This window comes from Schistocerca nitens, chromosome 1 (assembly GCF_023898315.1).
Source record: "Schistocerca nitens isolate TAMUIC-IGC-003100 chromosome 1, iqSchNite1.1, whole genome shotgun sequence".
Taxonomy (NCBI): Eukaryota; Metazoa; Arthropoda; class Insecta; order Orthoptera; family Acrididae; genus Schistocerca; species Schistocerca nitens.
This window is the reverse complement of record NC_064614.1, coordinates 1,229,422,944-1,229,448,620: the sequence shown is the minus strand read 5'-3', so window position 1 is coordinate 1,229,448,620 and position 25,677 is coordinate 1,229,422,944. Positions and strand designations below refer to the sequence as shown.

General features: G+C 44.8%; 1 non-coding gene across 1 annotated transcript; it reads right to left on the bottom strand.

The window, feature by feature from the left end:
* Positions 1-15,986: 15,986 nt before the first annotated feature.
* Positions 15,987-16,061, bottom strand: Trnat-ugu (transfer RNA threonine (anticodon UGU)). The gene has a single exon. It is a non-coding gene; the product is annotated as a tRNA-Thr (tRNA).
* Between the last annotated feature and the right edge of the window lie 9,616 nt (positions 16,062-25,677).

The following is a 25,677-nucleotide window of genomic DNA, read 5'->3' as shown; positions in this document are numbered from 1 at the left end:
GTGCATATCGCCATCCCATGACTTTTATCACGCCAGTGTATCTGTAAAAATGAAATGGGAAAACCAAGGAAATATTGGCAAGCGATTTCTCTGTGACTGGGACAGGCGACCGCCTACTCCTTGAGGGAAGATGAATAACGTAGGAAGAATAAAAAAAGTCTCGAAGAATTTCTAAGAGGTACGAGCTCACTACACTCCTTGGCTGTACACCTCTCAGTGGACCCGTTTCGAAAATGAAGAAGTCGCCCGGTAGCAAATAGCTACCGGCAGATCTTCTTTCAGATAAACGACTGCGAGGACCCGACTCCTGCAGACGGTTGCCAACCAGATCCGTTGGCGCGATAGCCGGTCTGCGAATGGGTTTTGGTAAGAACAGAGTCCGGAAGGGTTTTCACAAACCACTGCGCGAAAAGTAGGGAGTGCTTTATTAAGATAGACGGAGCAGCTGCGCAGTTGCGTCCACGATCGCATTAGCATCCTGCCGGCGTTTGCTGAAAGGATTGTGAGCGGTTAGAGTCGGAGCCGTTCCTTTATCTCTTAAACAGAAAATTACACACGGGGGGAGTGGGAAGGGATGGACGGCGCGGTGAGGGAGGGGGGGGGGGGGGGGCTCTCTGCTTCCTTCTTAGCGGACAGACCCAGCGACCTACACCCCGCTCTTTCTCGGTATGACATCTCAACCGTACTAATTTAATACCCCTCGGTTGCGAGATAAGCGTAATTGTGTACACACACTCAGAATCAAAAGGGAGGCTGGGGGTTTCGGTTTGGGGTGGAGTGTGGTGGTACCGTGCCTGCTGCGTGCTATCTGATGAAACGGGGGACAGACGTGCTATCTGTAATATTTTATTGTCACAGAATCGGCGTGCGCGCGAGCGGAAAATGGAAAGTGAGGTAAATAGCGCGGAATAATGAGGCAGATAGGAGGCAAGGAGGGCGAGTGCTGAGGGGGTGGCCTCTCTTACTTAAGAGGGCATTTGTGATACGGGAGTTCCGAGAGCTCTCCACTCAAAGGATGACGTCTTCAACACAATGGCCACCCTCTCTCCTTTTCTTTACTTTTCCCTTCTGCTCATCTTTTTTTCTCTCACAGTAAAATTTTCGTCGGTGGCAACGGTATAACAGACTCAATAATGAAGCCAACTCTTGTCTTAAATACGAAAAAAGAAAACACTACAGGTTTTATGAAAGTTTACATCGCTCAGTGCGCTTCTGAGTAAGTAGCGGTTGATTAACAACGGCATATTACATTTCTTTTCTCGTACTCTGATTGATAAAACATGGATGTCATCATTTATTGATGTTGTGAACAGATATATCTCTTGAATCAGTTGGTTAATACGCTACACTTTCGTAGTATCGACGATAAATTACCCTTACAATATCACATTCAATATTTATTGCAGTTCATTTAGCCTGATCTTCATTCCCTAAGTAAAATTCTGGAATTAAGTACGAGTTCTGAAAGATATTGTCATGACGATTGCATTATTCCCTCTGTGTTAACAGCTCCAGATTTCGTCATACTTAAGACTGTTTGACACTATTCGAAAGGACACTCGTACTTAAAATGTCACCGCCGGGATGTCAGCTATTGTATCAAGCGCTACACCTAATGGCTTAAATTCCAGACAGTCAGCAATAAAATTTGCTGTAGAACGTCTTGATGAAGTATTTGACATACACCCTAACTCGGATCGAATATCGATCCAAGATGCAACACCCGGAGTAAAAATCGACACAACACCCTCAGTAAACGGGCAGGTGTCGAATTACCTCGATGTATGTAATAGGCACCAAGTAGAATCCATACTAACCGTGGAGAATGCTAGAACTTTTTTTTCGAACGGAAAAATTGATCTATCTATCTTACAGACACAACCGAAGCTACAGCACATCGTCCAGGAGTGTACATTACCGTCATATCCAGGAATTGACATACTGGTACTGTCCCGAGGCACCAAATGTAATGTTGTGTTTCTACGTTAAACTACTGTACATTAAGATTAGGATTTTATTAATTATCTATTTCTCATTAGACCCATTCTTTTATGTATGAAACGTAATGCACCTACAATAACAGTAATTTTTAATTATGTTTTTACAGCTACTTGTTTTTGCCAATCACCTGACTTGCTCTTATTTTCATACTTTCTGTTTACACTAAGACTATAATCTGCACGAATTGTTTAATTAGCTGACATTGACTTACAAGGCACTTTAAATGTCTATAAATTAAAACTACATTACTGTGGATTTTCTGTGGCTTTAATTTATTTCGTGAACCGATGTTAGCCTTATAAGGCCATCATCAGATTTTAACGGAGTCCTGTTGTCAAAGAGCGTACTATGTTGATAAACAACAATAAACACCATGTTACACGTCGACAGTGATTACAGTGAACAGAAGAGAGGATATGTGGTGGTCTTCAGTCCGACGAATTGAATTTATGCAGCTCTCCACGCTACTCTACCCGCGCAGGCCTCTTCGTCTCCGAATAACTACTGCAACCTACATTGTTCTGAATCTGCTTACTGTATTCATCTCATGGTCTCCCTCTATAATTTTTTTCCGCACACTTTACTCCAATAAAAAAATTGGTGGTCTCTTGATGTCTCAGAATGTGTCCTGTTCACCGATTATTTCTTTTAGTCATGTTATGCAACAAATATTTTTTTCAGTTGCTGAAAATTCTTCCGGGTTGAACGGCCGTGGTCCATAGAACTCTTCTATTCCTGATGTTTCGTCCAAAGCTACGTTGGACATCTTCGTAGGTGCTCCTGCCGTCTCGGTAAGACTCAGCACAACCAGGAGCACCTCCGAAGATGTCCAACGTAGCTTTGGACAAAACGTCAGGGATAGAAGAGTTCCATAGACCATGGCCATACAACCCGGAAGAATTCTCGACAGCTGAAACATCCGGTCGTGAAAGCCTTCATTACATAAATATTTTTTTCGCCAATTCCATTCAGCACTTCCTCATTAGTTACGCAATCCATCCATCTAATCTTTCTGTTCGCTTCTTGTCTTAACTATTTATCATCCGCATTACGAGGCAACGAGAGAAATATCTTCAGAAATGACTTCCTTATAATTACATTTATATTGGGCGACAGCAAAGTTCTCAAATTCAGAAACGCTTTTCTTGTCATTGCCAGTCTACATTTTATATCTACTTCAACCGTCATCAGTTACTTTACCGCCAAAATAGTAAAACTCACCTGCTACTTTAGTGAGTCATCCCGCCAAACTTATTCCCTCAGCATTGCGTAATTTAATTTAACTATATTTAATTATCCGTAGCCGGCCGAAGTGGCCGTGCGGTTAAAGGCGCTGCAGTCTGGAACCGCAAGACCACTACGGTCGCAGGTTCGAATCCTGCCTCGGGCATGGATGTTTGTGATGTCCTTAGGTTAGTTAGGTTTAACTAGTTCTAAGTTCTAGGGGACTATTGACCTCAGCAGTTGAGTCCCATAGTGCTCAGAGCCATTTAATTATCCTTGTTTGCCTTTGCCTCCTTTCAAGACGCTGTATACTCCGTTCAACTGCTTTTCCAAGTCCATTACATTGTCATCAGCAACCTCAAGCTTTTAACTTCTTCTCCTTGAACTTTAATTCCCTTCACAGACTTCTTGGTTTCCATTACTGCTTACTAAACGTGCAGTTGAATAAGATCGGCGAAAGACTACAACTGTGTCTCGCTCACTTCTCAACCACTGCTTCCCTTTCATGTTCTTCGACTCTTGTAACTACCGTTCGGTTTCTGTACAAGTTTCATATACCGTTTCGCTCCTGATTTTAGCCTTGCTAGCACCAGAATTTCAAAGAGTGTGTTCTAGTCAACATTATCATATGGTTTCTCTGAATCTACTACTGTTATAAACGTAGGTTTATCTCTTTTTAGGCTATCTTCTGAGATAAGTAGTACAGTCAGTACTGCCACGTGTGTTCCTATGTCTCTCCAGAACTCAAACTGATCCTCCACGAGGCAGTTTTCTATCAGTTCTGTAAGTAATTTGTGTCAGTAAAGTAAGTTAACCAACACAATAAAATAAAATTGCTCTGTTTCTGCGTTAGCTTCCACATGTAATACTTCAAACTTTTCTTCAGAATTCTTGTGTTGTATTAATTTTATTTCATGGTGTTTGTTAATCAAATTAGGTGTTTTATCATTCATTCATCCTCTATTCTGTTCGGTGTTATTCTTTCCTATTACTATCTTCCTCCCTTCTGCCTCATTTTTCCGTAAACAAATTTAACACGATCTCACACACGTCACTCACACACACATACGCACATTATTTTCGAGGTTTAGTGTCAAGTTTTTATGGTTTGTTTCCTATATATATGTATTTACTGTTTAATACTGTATGTGTTTTGAGCCGTGCTCACTCCCAACTATGCGTTTTGGTGAACTTCGCTTTCTATCTGTGTTAGGTTCCCCGCCCTTGTTGCGATTACGTCGTGGTTCTTCTTCCTTCTACGTGTGGCAGCACCGATGTGTATCGATATTTGCACCGTGTACCATCTTTGGTTTTGTGCATGCAGTTTCCGGATAGGACGTCTGAAGTGAGTCGGTCGGTTGCTGCGGACCAGAGAAGTTATCTCCGTGCGGTGCAGTCGGCTGGGTCTGCTGGCAGTCCCTGTGCAGTGACAGAGCGTGTGTGGAGCTGTCCGATCACTACGATCTTTATGGTTCACCGACCCAAGTTGAGTAGTTGTTTCAAATACTCAAGCCACGTCCATTCATGTTGTGTGGTTCGTTTCGGTGGTTCGCTGTTGGGGAGGTTTTCCTGTGAGCAACACCGAGTGTTTCTATTGCTGATATTTAGCCACTATTCGGTGCAGTTAACTATATTGATTGACTACAATTCGAGTGCACCAGAGGAATTTTCTGCCTTGTGGCCGTTAGTGTTCTGGTTACCTGTCCTGGCCACTGACGTAAATTCAAGCAGTGTCCTTTCCTCACCTGTTGTCGCTGTCCAACATGGTGTGCAGTTTTGACAGTTAATACATATTTCATTGTGGATAACCAAGTTCGTAACCTTTTGTGCTTCAGTTCTCATGTACTGATTAGTGGCAAGCAAGTCGTTGTGTCGGTCGGTCCGTAGCTTTCCCCTGGTAGGGTTCCGACGGATCAAGTGTAGTGGGCTCACCACCTCTCTCACCTAAGTGAACGATGCGACACCGACCTCCCTGGAGGCTTCTGAGTGCCGTTTTCTTTATTGTCCTTCTCACCAGTGTTTAATTGTCTGCTTATAATCTATCATAGCCAATGATTTAAAAATTCTTGTTGTTTTACTAGACTTATTTTTGAATTTTGGAAAATCAATTGTGGGCCTTAAGCCGCTTAAAACCTTATTCTTGAAATTGCCCTTGAACCAAAAACACTGTGGCCTCCTGCCTTAAAGATCATGCTAATATATTTTCAAATTTTCAAATTTAATTGTGGCCCTCAACCGCTTGTATTGCACCTTGCAAATGTTTGTTTTATCGACTTTTGCCTTCAGGCTTTCCAGCCTTGCTGTGATAGAATATGTATTTTAATTATTTTATTGCCATTTTAACTGCATTTTGATTGACTTTTAAGATTTCCTGTTTGGGTGCTCTGAGCCGTGAAATAATTGCCTGTTTGAAACTCGTAGTTCTTAAGGTTCGGCTATGTGCCGTTTTTGTTTAAAGGTGTTATTAAATTATAATAAATTACAATTTTGTGTGAACCTGACCGACACCTTATTTGCCCCTTTCCACAATCCTTATCACCTGTTCTGCCCTGCGGGTTTAGGGGGCGTCGCATATTTGTACCTTGTCCTCAGTTTGTAGTTAACAAGGAATAGGTTCAGAGATAAACTACGTGATCAAAAGTATCCGGACACCTGGCTGAACATGACTTACAAGTTCGTGGCGCCCTCCATCGGTAATCTTGGAAGGTTTCTTGAGGAATGGAAGCCCATTGTTCACAGAGTGCTGCACTGAGGAGAGATATCGATATTGGTCGGCGAGGCCTGGGACGAAGACGGCGTTCCAGAACATCCCAGACGTGTTCTATAGGATTCAGGTCAGGACTCAGTGTAGGCCACACCATTACAGGGGTGTTATTGTCGTTTACCCACTCCGCCACAGATCGTGCACTATGAACAGGTGCTTGATCCTTTTGAAAGATGCAATCGCCATTCCCGAATTGTTCTTCAACAGTGGGAAGCAAGAAGGTGCTTCAAAGATTAATGTACTCCTGTGCTGTGATAGTGCCACGCAGAACAACAAGGGTGCAAGACCCTCTCCATGAAAAACAATACCACACCATAACACCACCGCCCCCGAATTTCACTGCTGGCACTACAAACGCTGACAGATGACGTTCACCTGGCATTTGCCATAACCACACCCTTCCATCGTATCGCCACATGGTGTACCATAATTTGTCGCTCCACACAACGTTTTCCCACTGTTCAATCGTCCAATGTTTACGCTCCTTACACCAAGCGAGGCGTCGTTTGGCATTTAACAGCGCATGTGTGGCTTATGAGCAGCCGCTCGACCATAAAATCCAAATTTTCTCACCTCTCGTCTAACTGTCATAGTACTTGCAGTGGATTCTGATGCAGTTTGGAATTCCTGTGTGCTGGTCTGGATAGATATCTGTTTATTACACATTACGAACCTCTTCAACTGTCGGCGGTCTCTGTCAGTGAACAGGCGAGGTCAGTCTGTACGCTTTTGTGGTGTACGAGTCCCTTCACGTTTCCACTTCAGTATCTTATCGGAGAAAGTAAACCTACGGATGTTTAGGAGTGTGGAAATCTCGCGCACAGATGTACGACACAAGTGACACCGAATCACCTAAAAAAGGTTCGAAGTCCGTGAGTTCCGCGGAGCTCCCCATTCTGCTCTCTCACGATGTCTAATGACTACTGAGGTCGCTGATATGGAGTACCCGGCAGTAGTTGGCAACACAATATACCTAATATCAAAAACCTAGGCCGTGCGGTTCTAGGCACTTCAGTCGGGAACCGCGTGACCGCTACGGTCGCAGGTTCGAATCCTGCCTCGGGCATGGATGTGTGTGATGTTCTTAGGTTAGTTAGGTTTAAGTAGTTCTAAGTTCTAGGGGACTGATGACCTCAGATGTTAAGTCCCATAGTGCTCAGAGCCATTTGAACCATCAAAAACCTATGTTTTGGGGTGGCCGGATACTTTTGATCACGTAGTGTACATAAATGACACCACCGATTTGCTGAGCAGCGATCTCCGACTGCTTGTCGCTAACGTTGTATGGAAAAGTATCGTTGTTGAGTGGCTGTAGGATGATGCAGGATCACTTGGACGGATTTTACTGATATATTTGGTGCGATGAACTGTTTCGTGTTTTAAATTTAGAAATACGTAAGTTAATGCATGAGTTGGATAAACAACTCTGCAATGTCAGAATTCAGTGTTGTGGTGTGTTGTTTGACAGTCACGTCGATTAAATACCTTGGCTTAACGTTGCAAAGCGATATGGAATGGAAAGAGCACGTAATGTCAGTGTTAATGGGAAGTGAATGGTCGACTTCGGTTCATGGGAAGATTTTTAGGAAAGTGTAATTCATCTATAATGGAGGCCGCGTATAGATCAATAATGGGACTCATCTTTGAGTGTTCCTGTAGTGTTTAATCCCCACCAGGCCGAATTGAAGGAAGACATGACCCAGTTCATAGGCGTGAGGCTGGACTTGGTACCGGGCTGTTACATCAACATGCGAGTGTTATGGAAATGCCTCGTGAACTCAAACCTCAAATCCGAATCACTCGAGGGTAGGCGGTGTTTTCATTTTTATTTATTTTTTATTTTTTTTCCTCGAGGAACGCTGCTGAGAAAATGTAAAGAACCGGCATTTGAAGATGTCTGCAGAATGATTCTGCTGCAGGCAACGTATATTCCGCGTAGCGACCACAAAGACTAAATAAGAGACATTGTCGGTCGTATGGAGGCATTACAGAGTTGTTTTATCCTCGCTCTATTTTCGATTGGAACAGGGTAAGAAGTAACTAGTGGTGGCACAAAAGACTAATCCACCGGTCATGAAATATGCTATTCAGTACCGCTGCAACCGCACTCGAGCTATGTGTCGGACATCCATCATGTTGGAAGTACACTGCCATTCTCTCATGCAGTGAAACATCTTGTAGTAACATCGGTATAACATTACGTAGGAAATCAGCATACATTGCACCATTTAGATTGCCATCGATAAAATGGGGGCCAATTATCGTTCCTCCCATAATGCCGCACCATACATTAACCCGCCAACGTCGCTGATGTTCCACTTGTCGCAGCCATCGTGGATTTTCCGTTGAACAATAGTCCATATTATGCCGATTTACGTTACCGCTATTGGCGAATGACGCTTCGTCGCTAAATATAACGCGTGAAAAAAAAAAATCTGTCATCGTCCCGTAATTTCTCTTGTTCCCAGTGGCAGAACTGTACACGACGTTCAAAGTCGTCGCCATGCAATTCCTGGTGCATAGAAATATGGTACGGGTGCAATCGATGTTGATGTAGCATTCTCAACATCGACGTTTTTGAGATTCCCTATTCTCGCGCAGTTTGTCTGTTACTGATGTGCGAATTAGCCCCGACAGCAGCTAAAACACATACTTTTTTGTTTGTTTTCTTTATTGTGATTTTAATACCAGTATAACAGGTAGGCTGGCAGCAGTACAATACGCCGCTCTTCAGCCAAAGATAGTACAATGATAAAACAGAGAAGACACATGGGTTGGAAAAAACGGCGGGAAAAAACAGTAGACACACGGACATAAAAAACATAAAGCCGTTCACACTCGATGACAATCGACACTACAAACTGTTGACACGAAGCACAGCCAGCCGCGGCGGTCTAGCGGTTCTAGGCGCTCAGTCCGGAACCGCGCGACTGCTACGGTCGCAGGTTCGAATCCTGTCTCGGGCATGGATGTGTGTGATGTCCTTAGGTTAGTTAGGTTTAAGTAGTTCTAAGTTCTAGGGGACTGATGACCACAGATGTTTAGTCCCATAGTGCTCAGAGCCATTTGAACCATTTGAACACGAAGCACAAACACTGAAGATGTCGATGGCACTGGTGAACGATGGAGTGTGACGGTGAACACTGAACACTAAACACGACGGCACACACGAGACTCTGATGGCGATGATCTTCGGCGCGCGAATGTCCACTTAGCGTGTGCGAGTCCAGGGACCTGCCAAGAAGGGGGAAGAAGGATGAGGTGGGGGAGAGGGGAGAACAAGGAGGCCAATGGCTGAGGAGATGGAGGGAGGAGGAGAGGGACAGGGGAGGGGAAGCCCGGGGGAGGAGCGGGGAGAAATGGAGCAGGGAGGGAAGAGGGAGAGAAGGGTGGGAGGGTGCCCAAAGGAGCAAACACAGGAAGAGGGAGGGAGGATCAAAGTTGGTAGGAGGGGTAGATGGAGGGAGGAGGGAATCATCAGGTAGAGGGAGCTGGCGGAAGCCACCTTGGGAGAGGGTAAGGAGGGTGGAGAGATGGAGACCGGGTGGGACATGGGAATACAGGCGTGGCAGCGGGCGGGAGCGGGAGAGGATGGGCGAGACAAGCGGGTGAGGAGGATCGCCTTTGCGGGAGGTGTACAGGACCCGTTATCTTCCAAGAAAAAGGAGGAGGTGGGGGAATGGAATGAGATTCTACAGGATCCGTGTGGGGGAGGGGACACTGATACGATAGGCGAGGCGGAGAACATGGCGTTCAAGGATTTGAAGGGATTTATAAAAGGTAGGGGGGGCGGAGATCCAGGCCAGATGGACGTAACAAAGGATAGGGCGGATGAGGGATTTATAGGTGTGGAGTATGGTGGAGGGGTCCAGACCCCACGTACGGCTGGAAAGTAGCTTGAGGAGACGGAGTCGGGAGCAGGCCTTGGCTTGGATTGTCCAGAGATGGGGGTTAAGGAGAGTCGACAGTCGAGGGTGACGCCAAGGTTCAAATGGTTCAAATGGCTCTGAGCACTATGGGACTCAACTGCTGTGGTCATAAGTCCCCTAGAACATAGAACTACTGAAACCTAACGAACCTAAGGACATCACACACATCCATGCCCGAGGCAGGATTCGAACCTGCGACTGTAGTGGTCGTACGGTTCCAGACTGTAGCGCCTTTAACTGCTCGGCCACTCCGGCCGGCGACGCCAAGGTACTTAAGGGTGGGGGTGAGGGCGATAGGATGGCCATAGATGGTGAGATAGAAATCAAGGAGGCGGAAGGAAGGGATGGTTTTGCTTACAATGATCGCCTGGGTTTTGGAGGGATTGACCTCGAGCAACCACTGGTCGCACCAAGAGGTGAACCGGTCAAGATGGGATTGGAGGAGGTGTTGGGAGCGCTGCAGGGTGGGGCAAGGGCAAGGAAGGCAGTGTCATCGGCAAACTGGAGAAGGTGGGCGGGAGGTGACGGCGGCGGCATGTCCGCAGTATATATAAGGTACAGAAGGGGAGAGAGGACGGAGCCTTGGGGCACACCGGCGGAGGGAAAAAAGGTGTAGGAATCCGTGTTTTGGATGGTGACGTAGGAAGGACGGTGGGAGAGAAAGGAGCCGACTAGGCGGACGTAGTTAATGGGAAGAGCGAAGGTTTGGAGCTTGAAGAGGAGACCGGAATGCCATACGCGGTCATAAGCACGTTCGAGGCCCAGGAAGAGGAAGATTGCGGAGCGACGGGAATTAAGCTGTTTGGAAAGGAGATGAGTGAGGTGAAGGAGAAGGTTGTCGGAAGAGAAGGACGGCCGAAAGCCGCACTGGGTAACGGGAAGGAGTCGGTGCTGGCGGAGATGCTGGTGGATGCGGCGGGTGAGGATAGATTCCAGGAACTTGCTGAAGACCGAGGTAAGGCTGATGGGACGGTAGGAGGAGACGGCGGACGGCGATTTGCCAGGTTTAAGGAACATCAGGATACGGGAGGTTTTCCACAGGTCGGAGTAGTAACTGGTGGACAGGACTACATTATAGAGCCTGGCCAGAGTGGAGAGGAAAGAGACAGGAGCTTCACGAAGGAGACGGTAGGTGACACGATCGTGACCCGGAGCGGTGTTGCGTTTCGTGCGGAGTGTAGCAATGAGATCCTATGTAGCAATAGGGGCATTGAGTTCCGTGTGTGCAATGTTGTCCAAGTACTGGAAACCAGGGGCGAGGGGAGGGACAGAGGTGTCAGTTCGATCGCGGACAGCTGGGAAGAGGGAGTAATCGAACTGGGGATCATCGGGGATGGAAAAGACATCGGAGAGGTAAGAGGCAAAGTGATTGGCCTTTCTAAGGGTGTCAGGGAAGCGGTGATCATCATGGAGAATAAAACACATACTTTGGCATCATCATTTGTTGCTGGTCGTGGTTGACGTTTCACATGTGGCTGAACACCTCCTGTTTCCTTAAATAACGTAACTATCCGGCGAACGGTCCGGACACTTGGATGATGTCGTCCAGGATACCGAGCAGCATACATAGCACACGCCCGTACTACAAGAATATTTAATAAAAAATGGAGGTTCCTGTTTGAAAAAATGCAGTTGATATTCGTTTGACCTATGGTAGCGCCATCTAGCGGGGCAACGATAGTGTCATCTGGTTTCCCCTTTCTAGCTAGACGAGTTTCGTCCTTTGTAGTGTTTTCGTTTGATGCTTATTTCGTGAGATATTTGGCCCGGTCACTATCAATCGACCACCCTGTATTTATTTCTTCTGTGCTACTATCTCTGTTGGCAGTAAATTTCGGAGCCAGTATTCGCATATGCCGCTAAATGCTTCTAAAAAACTGTATCACAGCACAACATATAGTCCAGGAGAGATGACGCCATAAACACTGAAATGCGTGGAAAAATGCGACATGAGGTTTCAATACTTGTATTCTTTAGTACTAAGACACACCCACAGTCGAGTTCCCTGACAGCTGGCAGTGATTTTGACAGCTTTGAAATGCGAAGCGCGGTCGGCTATAGATGAAAACAATAGCCGGCTATAAAACGTTGAAGAGGCGTTGCCATAGAAACGTTTGCGAAGCCGCGTTGTAGACACGATAAGCAGCTGCACCCAGCGTACAGAAACCGTCCGGGATTATCTCACACCGAGTCTGCTTCGTATGAGGTAAGAATAGACGAAATGAAGATGTTCACCCTTGTCACATGTCAAACATATTTCTTTATTGTACAGATACTGTACTATACAAATTCTGTTTAGACGTTAGCATACGAACGTTTAAGGTGACATTTCGTGAATTTCGATTTATCAGAAACAGTATTGCCGAGGGACACCAATGACAGCAAGATCTAAGCAATGGCTTCATGAATGACAGACGACAAAAAAATCATACCTTACAACAGCCTAAAACCAAGATACTTCAGTATTTCCCTTGGTCTAGCAGCTTGGTTTACTGCTGTATGCGAATTTTGGCTACACTACAGGTTCAGTGACAGCATTTATAGAACTGCGGTACTCCTAGAAGCAAATAATCGTAAGACTTACAGAACTAGACGTCTGCTCATAACTTAACAGCTCTCCGCGTCTACCAGACGGCCTTTTTCACAATATTAAACGTGTTTTCACGAATGCCAGGTACTGAAATATGAAACTGGAATTTGACTGCAATAATTACACGTCTGTTGTTTGAAATTGATAAACAATATTTTATTCAAAATAATCTACATTGCTGCTTACACATTTCTCCCACCTCTCCGGCAGGCTATGAATGCCACGTCAAAAAGAGGTTCTTCTTTTGAAGCGAATCAGTCAGCGAGCCATTTTCGTGCATTTGCATACAAATTGAAGCGTTGTTCAGCGAGAGAGTTTACCAGTGTTGCAAACAGATGATAATCGAACGGAGCAAAGTCTGGAGAATAAGCCGCATGCCCTAGTATTTCCCAGCTGAACACCATGATCGTTAGCTGTGTGTGATAAAACGTTATCATTGAGCAATATGACTTTGTGTTGCCTTTTTCCATATTCCTCTAGTTTTTCACTTAATGTTCGATTTAAATCGATCATTTGCTGTTGGCACTGATCAGTGTTAACGCTTTCACCAGGTTTTAGCAGCTCATGACACCCTTCTGATCCCACCAAACACAGAGCATTGTCTTCTTTCCAAAGCGATTTAGTCTTGCAGTGGATGTCGATGGTCTGCCTGGATTCACCCATGACTTACGATGCTTAGGATTCTACAAATATACCCATTTTTCATCACCTGTCACTATTCGATGGAGAAACGACTTTCTTCAGTACCTGGCGAGCAACATTTCACAAGTGGTGGCTCAAATGGCTCTGAGCACTATGGGACTCAACTGCTGAGGTCATTAGTCCCCTAGAACTTAGAACTAGTTAAACCTAACTAACCTAAGGACATCACAAACATCCATGCCCGAGGCAGGATTCGAACCTGCGACCGTAGCGGTCTTGCGGTTCCAGACTGCAGCGCCTTTAACCGCACGGCCACTTCGGCCGGCTCACAAGTGGTCTTTCGCTTTGCTTGGTCTCATCAATTCACTTCATTCAACTGCAGCTGGTCGTTACAACCATTCATCTACTGTAATGTTAATGCGGGGTATGTTTTACCATTGCCAACATATGTCTGTACTTCCGTAGGATGTATAGCTTTGGTATGTTACTTTGACACCGTAAAAGGTTTTGGACCCATCTATGAAGATGTCTATTAGTTATATGGGAATATTCAATTACCTAATTAATATTTCATTATTATTTAGGGTAACTGCGTAAATGGTTAATATTTGGCGTATTGAACACCTTGAATATGCACACAGATGGTCAACCGATATTCGTTATGCACGTTCTGGAGTTAAGAACGGTTTCAACACTTGATTTAATAATTAGTGGATAATAACTTCATTGGTCAGTAGCATGTACGTTTAGTAACAGGAATAATGATCTCCAGAATATAGGTGCTACCACATAATCCTTCAATATGACCGATTGCGGTCAATACCATGTATATACGACAGCAGTGATGCGTTCACCTAGTTATACACAACTTTTTATTAACTTAATTAATGGCAGTCATATCAATATAAGTATCACGAGAAGGTACGTTTAAACCTGTCCTAGGAGCGTTTCTCGCCAAATCACATAATTTAACTGTTGTGACTTGGCAAGACAGCCAAGCCACTAGGAGGTAGCCGAAAGGCACGCGTTAAGCTCACGCACGCTAGTGTGAGGTCTGGAACAGGTCAAGGTCTTATAGTAGCAAAAATAGTACGTAGCTTCTGGAATACTTAACTTTAATCCATAATTGGGGAACATCGGTCTGACGGTACATGCATCACAAGATAAATAGCAATTGATAATGGCGCCTTGCTAGGTCGTAGCAAATGACGTAGCTGAAGGCTATGCTAACTATTGTCTCGGCAAATGAGAGCGTAATTTGTCAGTGAACCATCTCTAGCAAAGTCGGCTGTACAACTGGGACGAGTGCTAGGACGTCTTTCTAGACCTGCCGTGTGGCGGCGCTCGGTCTGCAATTACTGATATTGGCGACACGCGGGTCCGACGTATACTAGCGGACCGCGGCCGATTTAAAGGCTACCACCTAGCAAGTGTGGTGTCTGGTGGTGACACCACATTAACCATTTCCCGTCATCCTCCCATAATTTAGACTAGTTCTTCATGTACATATTAACCTATGTCGGTCAATCATTTTAAGTGTGTTGACTGGAGCGATGTTCGCCAAGCCACACTTTAGCTTTGAGCATAATTGATCTATGTCGGTCAATAGTTTTTAAGTGTGTTGACTGGAACGACGTTCGCCAAGTCACACTTTGGCTTTAAGCATATTTCCGCTGTCATTCCCTAAGTTCAATGACAGTGGTCACCAGGCCAGAATTATGATGGCAGTGGCTCTGAGCACTATGGGACTTAACATCTATGGTCATCAGTCCCCTAGAACTTAGAACTACTTAAACCTAACTAACCTAAGGACAGCACACAACACCCAGCCATCACGAGGCAGAGAAAATCCCTGACCCCGCCGGGAATCGAACCCGGGAACCCGGGCTTGGGAAGCGAGAACGCTACCGCACGACCACGAGATGCGGGCTATGATGGCAGTGGTGCACATACAGTTTTTACAGTATGTGTGCGGATCACCTCCGAGGAGGCAAACTGAGTACCCCATTGCCGCCACATTTCCTCTACTTTAGTGTTTTCCGCAACTCATAACCGTAAATTCGTCAAGAAGCTCAATCAAGCACGTGCATTAGTTTTTGACTTGATTCTAGACCATTTCACGTCAAATATACTAATCTGGAATAATGACCATCTATTTTATATGGCCCGCAATGCCGGATGTTACATATTAGATATAGAATTGTTCTTAGTTCAATCATGACCATTTGTGTGCTAAGTCAATAAGATGTTCATGCGTTGTAACCATAGCTAAGCAAGTGCTTAACAATTACGTTTTAAAAACTTCTAGGCCTAGTCGATGTTGGCTTCATATTATTATTCCCACTCCTAAGTTCTTCTTAGGTGATGAAACCTCGTGCTTAAGCACAAAAATTTTCCTAGATAGGCCATACCTTGTAAGCACATGTCTTCTTCATATCATGACCAATGAATACTTCATAAATGTTAAGACAGTCGATCTAATTACGTTATGCACAGGTTAACATATACGCCCTTTTCCTCAGCTGTACCTCTCTTTTAATTCACTTTACTGGTAAATTCCAGGTCAGGAGTTAGGTTCGCGTCTTGTCCCAACAAGTACCCATCACACAGTTTATGCGCAGGCGCAAGGTATTGTGTCCGCCTAGGCGGGCCACATGACGCTACGGTCAGTTCCAGTACAGCACTCGTGGCTGCCGCATCGCGGTCGCGAAGTGGGGCCGAGGCAGTTCCCGATACGTTTTATAGTCTGACGATAATTTATGGAATGATAATTAAATGGACACCCTAGCTGCAAGCAGGCGTTGATACACTTCATTGGGGACATGTTGAAAATGTGTGCCCCGACCGGGACTCGAACCCGGGATCTCCTGCTCACATGGCAGACGCTCTATCCATCTGAGCCACCGCGGGCACAGAGGATAGTGCGTCTGCAGGGACTTATCCCTTGCACGCTCCCCGTGAGATCCACATTCCCAACATGTCCACAACACTACATTCGTAGTGCGCCTAATAGATGTTTGCCCATCCCGGGTTCGAGTCCCGGTCGGGGCACACATTTTCAACATGTCCCCAATGAAGTGTATCAACGCCTGCTTGCAGCTAGGGAGTCCATTTAATTATCATTTGATTTCTAGCAAAGCTGCATGGTCATTGACGGTAACTGTTCTTTCGGGAACAGATACTACCGTCATATATAGTTAAAAAAATATGGGTTTCCGGCCTTTGACCTTCTTGTGCGAACGCACACTCTATGCCCGAACTCGTACGGGACTTGGTAGATTCATCTGCCACGAGTAATGAGTATGATGGGCAAACATCTATTAGGCGCACTACGAATGTAGTGTTGTGGACATGTTGGGAATGTGGATCTCACGGGGAGCGTGCAAGGGATAAGTCCCTGCAGACGCACTATCCTCTGTGCCCGCGGTGGCTCAGATGGATAGAGCGTCTGCCATGTAAGCAGGAGATCCTGGGTTCGAGTCCCGGTCGGGGCACACATTTTCTACATGTCCCCAATGAAGTGTATCAACGCCTGCTTGCAGCTAGGGTGTCCATTTAATTATCATTTGATTTCTAGCAAAGCTGCATGCTCATTGACGGTAACTGTTCTTTCGGGAACAGATACTACCGTCATATATAGTTAAAAGAAAAAAAAAAAAAAGATTATTTATGGATTTGTAGTTTTAGCTTGACGATGTCCAGTATGGAACGACGGTAGTTACTGTTATTCTGAAGAAGGTTGGGTTATCCCGACTGAAACCTAGGTAAATTCTAGGCAAACTGTGCAACTGAGGCTGTTAATTATTAAAAAATTAAATAATTTATAAACATAAAAAATACCTTACAGTGAAAATTACACAGTCTTTAATGAGAAATCTAAACTTCCATGGTATGTATTTCTTATTCAACAATGATTCTAAATTCATACTCTTCTCATTCTAAATCACTAATCAAATCCTTCTCCTCTATTTGATAATATTGAAGTACAAATCATTTTTACTTAAAAACAAATGCACTTAACTTTACGTTTACATTGCCACGAGTTCCCTGCTCGGCGTCTGTCTCACTGTACTGATAAAACTCCCGCGCTCGTCGCTGACCATGAACGATGACACAGTTACTCTGACAGAAGACCGTGAGCGAATAATAAGCGATTCAAAACTGTCGCTTAGCCTCTGAGACATCCGTAATACGTATCGAAAATGGACTATTTAATGGAAACGGTACTAAGACATATACTTAGAGGATTCGCGGCCTCACCTTCATTTGTGGCAAACACTCGCCGCTCTGTTGTAAAGGCTGGCACACTGGCCGTGGAGCGATTCAGTGACAACCTGTTGTGACTGGCCCTGATTTATGGAGCCGACTGGTCGGCAGGGGGAGGGGGCGGGGGAACAGGAACTGGGGAGCGGGCGTCAGCTGGCGGCCCGCGCCAGCTGCTGGAAGCTCTGGAACGCGCGGCTGGAGGCTGCTCTGCCCTGCTCCGCTGACACAGACAGCGAAACGCGCTCCACCCCGGGCACGTCGGCGCTGCTCGCCTGAATTAATGACCGCCTCCGACAGCAGCGTTGAAGCGCGGCCGTTCAAGGACGGTTTCCGCCGACTGCAGTGCCACTCTGTGTGCCGAAACTTGAAAGCCTATGTAGGGTTTCGAGTGAAGGAAGCATCTCATGCGTTAAATAGCAACGAAGCTGGAATGTCAAATCACGTGCGTTTACACGTATACATGAGCCCAAATGAGGGAAGTGCTACCCTCGCCAGCAACGCAAATACAAGTCCCCTATTCACATCGGTATCGGCAAGTGTTATAACAGCACCCACAGTCGCAGTTATTAAATATTTTTAAACAGTTCCAACTCGTCCTTTATGACAGTGCTGAGGTGGGAGGTTGGAACCTGACCTTAATTTTCGCCTGCTGAAGTCGGACCTCGTAATACAGTGAGTGCAAACGTCAAAGAAGGAATGGCTAGAGGACACATACAAGGCTAGAGGAGCATGCATGAGTATGGGAAAGACATATGCAGCGTGCCTTTGCTTGTGGTTTCATACGCGAACGTTAAACCAACTAGAGAAACCAGAAACTCCTTAAAGGAAGCCATGTGGGACCGACGAAATAGCCGGTTGCAAAGTTCTGGTAAGGACCCATTATTGCGTGGTATAACGCATTCATCTTGTCCTGAGATACGGGTGAAAACCACAGTGTCAACGTAGGCGGAGAAGAAGGACCTCAGCTCGGTCAATCTAGCTGAAGTTGCGACCTTTAAAAGGGAAAACTGGTCTTTCAAGTCTAGAAAGACAACCAATTTAACGCAAGAACACGCTGCCAGAAAATCGCCTGAACCTCCAGGTTGCCGGTGGATGTGGTGTAAGCCAAATTACGATTATATGTGTTGTGCATGACAACCACTACTAATCCTCTCACCTGAACCAAGTGCAAGGATTATCAGCAGCAGGTTTCCCTTTATGGGAAGGATATTGTCAGTGGTTCTGTACCAGAGCCTCATAATTATGGGGTTTCTATCATCAGTCCTCTTTACCGACAACGCAGCCTTTAGCAGAACTGCCATTATCAATGTGCATAGTTATTATGCGTGAGCTGCATGCAATCCTATGGGAATGGTTGAGGCGTCCCATCAGCATCCATTCTAATGAATTCGTGTCAGTATTTTCCAACTGTGACTTATTAAACTGATAGTTCGGTAATTTTCACACCTGTCGACACCTGATTTCTTCTGGATTGGAAGTATTGTATTCTTCTTGAAGTCACCTGTGTCATACATCTTGCTCACCAGATGGAAGAATTTTGTAATGGCTGGCTCTGCCAAGGCTATCAGTGGTTATAGTAGCATGTTGTCTACTCCTGGGGCCTTGTTTCTACTTAGGGCTTTCAGTGCTGTGTCATATTCTTCACACAGTATCGTGTCTCCCACTTCGTCTTCATCTATGTCCTCTTCCATTGTCCTGCAGTACATCACCCTTGCGAAGACTGTCTATGTACTCTTACCACCTTTCTGCTTCCCTTTCGTTGCTTAGAACTGGTTTTCCATCTGAGCTCTTGATATTCAGAGAGGTCGTTCTATTTTCTCCAAAAGTCTAATTAATTTTCCTGTAGCCAGTATCTGTCCTACACCTAATGATATATGCTTCTACCTCCTTAGATTTGTCCCCTAGTCATCCCTGCTTAGCCATTTTGCATTCAACACAATCTCATTTTTGAGACGTTTGTATTCCTATTCGCATGGTTCATTTAATACATTTTTTATATTTTCTCCTTTCATGAATTAAATTCAGTGTCTCTTCTGTTACCCAAGGATTTCTACTAGCCTTCGTCATTTTACCTACCTGATACTTTGCTAACTTCACTATTTCATATCTCAAAGCTACCCATTCTTCTTGTACTGCATTTCTTTCCCCTGTTCTTGTCCATAGTTCCCAAGTGCTTTCTCTGAAACTCTCTACAGCATATGGTTGTTTCACTTTATCCAAGTTCCAACTACTTAAGTTCTTACCCGTTCGCCGTTTCTTCAGTTTTAATCTACAGTTCATAACCAATATATTGTGGTCAGAGTCCACGTCTGACTCTGGAAATGTCTTACAACTTAGCACCTGTTTCCTAATTCTCTGACTTACCATTATTTAATCTATCTGAAACATTTCAGTATCTCCAGACCTCTTCCACGTATACAAACTTCTTTCATAAATTTAAACCAAGTGTTAAGTTATGTTCTGTCCAAAATTCTACCAGGTGGCTTCCTCGCTCATTCCTTACCCCCAGTCCGTATTCATCTACTACGTTTTCTTCTCTTCCTTTTCCTGCTATCGAATTCCAGTCTCTTAGCTATCTGAATAATTTCTTTTATAGCATCACATATTAATATTATACATATAATATTAATTGTCGCATGTAGCAAACTGCACAATATTTGGTTATATAATTTTGTAAGAATCAAAAGCAAAGGAAAAAGATAAAAACTTCCTAATTTCAACCAACGAACCAGAAGAAAAAATTTGCCACCTGACATGTGTGAGTGACAGTTCCACGCCGACGTTAAACATAGACGGTGGTCACGTCAATGTGACTGGACCGTGTATCATTCTGTCCGTAATATTGCACTGTTATCAACTACATTACTGGCCATTAAAATTGCTACACTACGAAGATGTGCTACAAACGCGAAATTTAACCGACAGGAAGAAGATGCTTTGATATGCAAATTACTAGCTTTTCAGAGAATTCACACAAGGATTGGCGCCGGGGCGACACCTACAGCGTGCCGACATGAGGAAAGTTTCCATCCGATTTCACATACATAAACAGCACTTGACCGGCGTTGCCTGGCGAAACGTTGTTGTGATGCCTCGTGTAAGGAGGAGAAATGCGTACCATCACGTTTCCGACTTTGATAAAGGTCGGATTGTTGCCTATCGCGATTGCGGTTTATCGTATCGCGACATTGCTGCTCGCGTTGGTCGAGATCCAATGACTGTTAGCAGAATATGGAATCGGTAGGTTCAGGAGGGTAACAAGGAACGCCGTGCTGGTTCCCAACGGCCTCATATCACTAGCAGTCGAGATGACAGACATCCGCATGGCTGTAACGGATTGTGCAGCCACGTCTCGATCCCTGAGTCAACAGATGGGGACGTTTGCAAGACAACAACCATCTGCACGAACAGTTCGACGACGTTTGCAGCAGCATGGACTATCAGCAGACCATGGCTGCGGTTACCATTGACGCTGCTTCACAGACAGGAGCTCCTCCGATAGTGTACTCAACGACGAACCTGGGTGCACGAATGGCAAAACGTCATTTTTTCGGATGAATCTAGGTTCTGTTTACAGCATCATGATGGTCGAATCCGTGTTTGGCGACATCGCAGTGAACGTACATTGGGAGCGTGTATTCGTCATCGCCATACTGGCGTAGCACCTGGCGTGATGGTATGGGGTGCCATTGGTTACACGTCTCGGTCATCTTTTGTCGCACTGGCGGCACTTTGAACAGTGGACGCTACATTTCATATGTGTTACGACCCGTGGCTCTACCCTTCATTCGATCCCTACATTTTAGCAGGATAATTAACGACCGCATGTTGGAGGTCCTGTACGGGCCTTTCTGGATACAGAAAATGTTCGACTGCTGCACTGGCCAGCACATTCTCCAGATCTCTTACCAATTTAAAACGTCTGGTCAATGGTGGCCGAGCAACTGGTTCGTCACAATACGCCAGTCACTACTTTTGATGAACTGTGGTATCGTATTGAAGCTGCATGGGCAACTTTACCTGTGCACGCTATACAAGCTCTGTTTGACTCAATGTCCAGGGGTATCAAGGCCGTTATTACGGCCAGAGGTGGTTGATCTGGGTACTGATTTCTCAGGATCTATGCACCCAAATTGTTTGAAAATGTTATCACATGTCAGTTCTAGTACAATATATTTGTCCAATGAATACCCGTTTATCATCTGCATTTCTTCTTGGTGTAGCAATTTTAATGGCCAGCAGTGTAAAAGCTTCTAAATAATATCGGTATGCCTTCTGTGGTTCCCTTATTATAAAAGCACTTCTGAGAAAGTACTAAAAAGAGAAGTGAAAGTAATGATTCAGTCAGAAAATTACCTCTAACACATATAAATGAAACAAAGCTATTACCCTTCGAATAGCTTTAATGTTCTTATTTTACAATTTTTTTATTTACGTTTTTCCTAATTCACTTTTGTTCTACATCCTTGCTGTTCATACAAACATTGTTCTAGATTGTACTGAAATTTAATTCAACATGTTCCCGCAAGTCGTACTGTCTTGGCACTACCACAAAATGGCTGCTACACGTGCTCGTCTGAAGCAAGTGGTGTTACTAGATCCTGTTTTGAGGGTAGGAGATAGGGACAAACACTGACAGGAGATTCGAGATGGCGTATGCGGTCGACACTTTGATTTGTAGCACAGTTAGCCGCTATGCAAGCATATTACCTGGTGAAAGTGAGCACGCCGGAACTCAGGATCTTTTGCGCATCGACAGACCGAGCACTGAACAAACTTCTGACAATTTGTAGCGTATTCAGTCCCATAGTGGTCCAGAAACGTTTAACAGGAACGAACTCTCGATCCGAGCTGTACTGGTGAGGGTGTGCAGAATATTGTTGTGAAAGTCGAAGGTGAAGAAGGATTGTGCCTCGTGGGTTCGGAGTATGTTGACGGACGTCCACAAAGAAACACGGAAGGCAGTGTGCAGCGAAGTTTCGGAACAATAAAGTTGATTTTCTTGCAAGAATTGTGGGGGGATATGAAACTTGGCGTCATCATTTTGAACCGGAGACGAAACGGCAATCGATAGAATGCCATCGTGCGACGTCGCCGAAGAAGAAATTCTGATCTCTGCCTTTCGCAAGTAAAATTTTGGCTACTACAGCTGTTGATTCATAAGTCTCTCGTTTGTGGACATAATTTCACACGGAATGACTATTAACTACGATGCGTATGTGGCTAATTTTAAAATACTTTGTGCTCGAATGTGTGGCGTTCTTCAATACCCGCAAAACGCGACGTTTTGATCTTGCACGGTAACGCCCTGCAACATCTCTGTGGTGAAACTACAGCCCAGATGATAAAGGGCGGATGGAAAACAATGTAACACCCACCATGTAGCCCTCTCTGGCGCCATGTTATTAACACTTCAGAGATAAACTGAAGGAATCCTTTCGAACGAGGATTGAAGATAATGACTCTCTTGCGAAGGCTGTTAAACAGTGACTTAGAGGTATTGGACGATGCAGATATACAGGCCTCAGTTTCACGGTGGCGTCGGGCACTTGAAACTGACAAAGATTATGTGGAAAAATGGCATTTAGTCCCTCAAAAATACATCTACATACTGTAATAATATGAAAGATATGGGAAATAAATCGAATGTTTAAAACAACATAATCTATTTCTTTTAGAATGACCATCTAATAATTTTCAGAAGAGAATATGCCGAAAAAAGCCGTTCTGTACCTCAAACATGTATCATAAGACTGCAATAATATCATGAATATGGAAAATAAATTGAATTTTAACCAACATTGTGTATTACTTTTGGACTGAACCTTGAGTGTTTTTCAATTTAGAATTACGTTACATTATCACTTTACTGATGTAGTAGAATTTATAATATTATAAAACTCGTTAGTTAGATGACAGGTGCGAGTTGAGTTGAAAATTGCAACGAACTCTCATAAGTAGGTTTTGAGAAAAAGCAGAAAAGTGACTTGTGGAAGAAACACCTTACAAGAAAAGTATACGAAGTTCATAGGTATTTATAAAAACTCCCAGCGCTAACGCAGTATCCACAGTTCTTCACAGCAGACAGTCCCTTGTAATTCTTTCTCTGCTTACTCTGCATTCTTATTTTCTTCCTGATGACCTCCAATAACTTACGTAGACAGTTCTTTGTTCACATAATATCAAGGTTTGATAGATGTACAAATGCACCAACATCCTGTTTCTGCAACAATTTCCTTCAGGATTCATGTGGAAAGTATATAAACATTTGTGAAAGTCGAAACTGCACTCCAACACACCTATATGCGGACACAGAATTTGCGGAAAAATCATTTTATTCTGTGAGACCAAAGCAAAATAATTGCGTTTAAATGATCCAGTTGTGATATTAACTGAGCATAACTCGCATTCTTATTCCAGAGCAATGTCTTGAAGATCAAAGAAATGACAGTCAATGTAGAAATCAGGCAAGTGCGTGGAGAATCTCCTTGAGCCACGTCATTTCAATCGTCTATCGTCGAGCTTCAACACAACTAGAAAACCACGAAAGATATTTGCTTGAAGCAAATTTTGCAACAACTATAGTTTCTCTTTTACCCCTGAATACAAGACAGTAAGATTTTTTTTTTTTTTTTTTTTTTTTGCCATGCCAATGGGTTACCGCTCAGAAACAAGACACGATGTGTTTAAATGTGACACATCCACACGCAAACTGCCTCTCGGGCGCTACTAGAAGCTGCTATCGTGTTTTCGCCGTAGGGCACGCACTCGTGGCCGCAGTCAGTCTACGTCTTATCGCGTGGCAATTATTTTAAACGCTTCCTGCACGACCCCGGACTATACGTCTCCGCGACGTTTCGACCGCTTTCCGCGAGCATTATCAGAGCAGGCCATCAGAGGCGGCTGCGACGCACTGCTCTGGGCAGCACGTTGGCCCGGGGTGCAGCCTCCTCACGCAAAGTTAAATTGACTCGTGGCGCAAGCGGATGCACTTGCCGAGTTTGGACTGCCTTATCGCTCTTCCGGATGCGACCCCTTTCTGTGAGTGTAATTTGCCGTAAAGAAAGGAGAACTCTCGGAAGGACCCGTTCCTGCGATCGCATTCTGGTTGCCGCGCCGGCAAACCCAATAGCGTGTCGCGCACGGCGCCGTCCTTTGGTTGTGGGACGTTGGGTTCTCAATGATCCTCTGCGATAAAGTTAGGACACCTGTTTTTCTGAGAGTGGAATACCATTCGACGAGTCCACAAGATAACGGGAATTTGGCCACACATAGAATAATGACAGAAGACAGCAATAAAAAACATACTGGAGCAAGTTCTTTCCGTGGAGTCATACGTCGCCTAGATCAACATGTAAATGTGACACGAAGTGAATCGTGGATTTCGGAAAAGGAGAAGTGACGGGAATCGAAGTGTCTGAGATTTAGTGTTACGGAAGGATGTACCGAGCGAGGTGGTGCAATGGTTAACGCACGAGATTCGCGTTCGGGAGGACTACGGTTCAAACCCGCGTCTCGCCATCCTCATTTAGGTTTTCCTTGATTTTCCCTAAATCGTTTCAAGCAAACGCTGGGATGGTTCCTGCTAAAAGGGACGGCAGCCATTCTTCCCCGTCCTTCCCTAATCCGATGGGACCGATGACCTCGCTGTTTGTTCCCCTCCCCCGAATCAACCAACCAACCAACAGAAGGATGTTCAAGATTGAGTGCACTGGTAAGGTAAGAAATGTGGAGCTTCTCAGGAGAACACCTGAGGATACAGATAAGGCGATAGCAGTGACTAGATGATAAGCCATGTGGTAAGACATCCAATGACAACTTCCACGATGGTGGATGGGGCCACAGATGGTAAATACAGTAGGGAGTTTGGAATTCATCCAAGACATAACGCAAGAGATTCGGTGTGTTCCCCTGAATCTAAGATTCGTGAAGCGAGGTTCCTTTGGTACTTCGGCACATATTTGCCGTTTCGTGTTTGCGGTGCATACATGGAGTCAGTCCAAACAGAAACTGCTCGTCATTAGTTTCACCCGACGTCCAGCGTCTACGGAAAGTCTGTTTGTTTGCCGTCACAAACGAAATGATTTTTAAAACGAACAAACAATCCTGTTGGAAGAACATACGCAACTGAGCATTATAGCAGAGGTTGAAAATACCGCTTCGGTTGTAAATTACTTTATTTTCAAACGACGGGTTTCGGACTATTATAAGCCCATCTTCAGGTGTCGTAGTTGTGCTGTGGTCCCCGAGCGCCGCGTGTA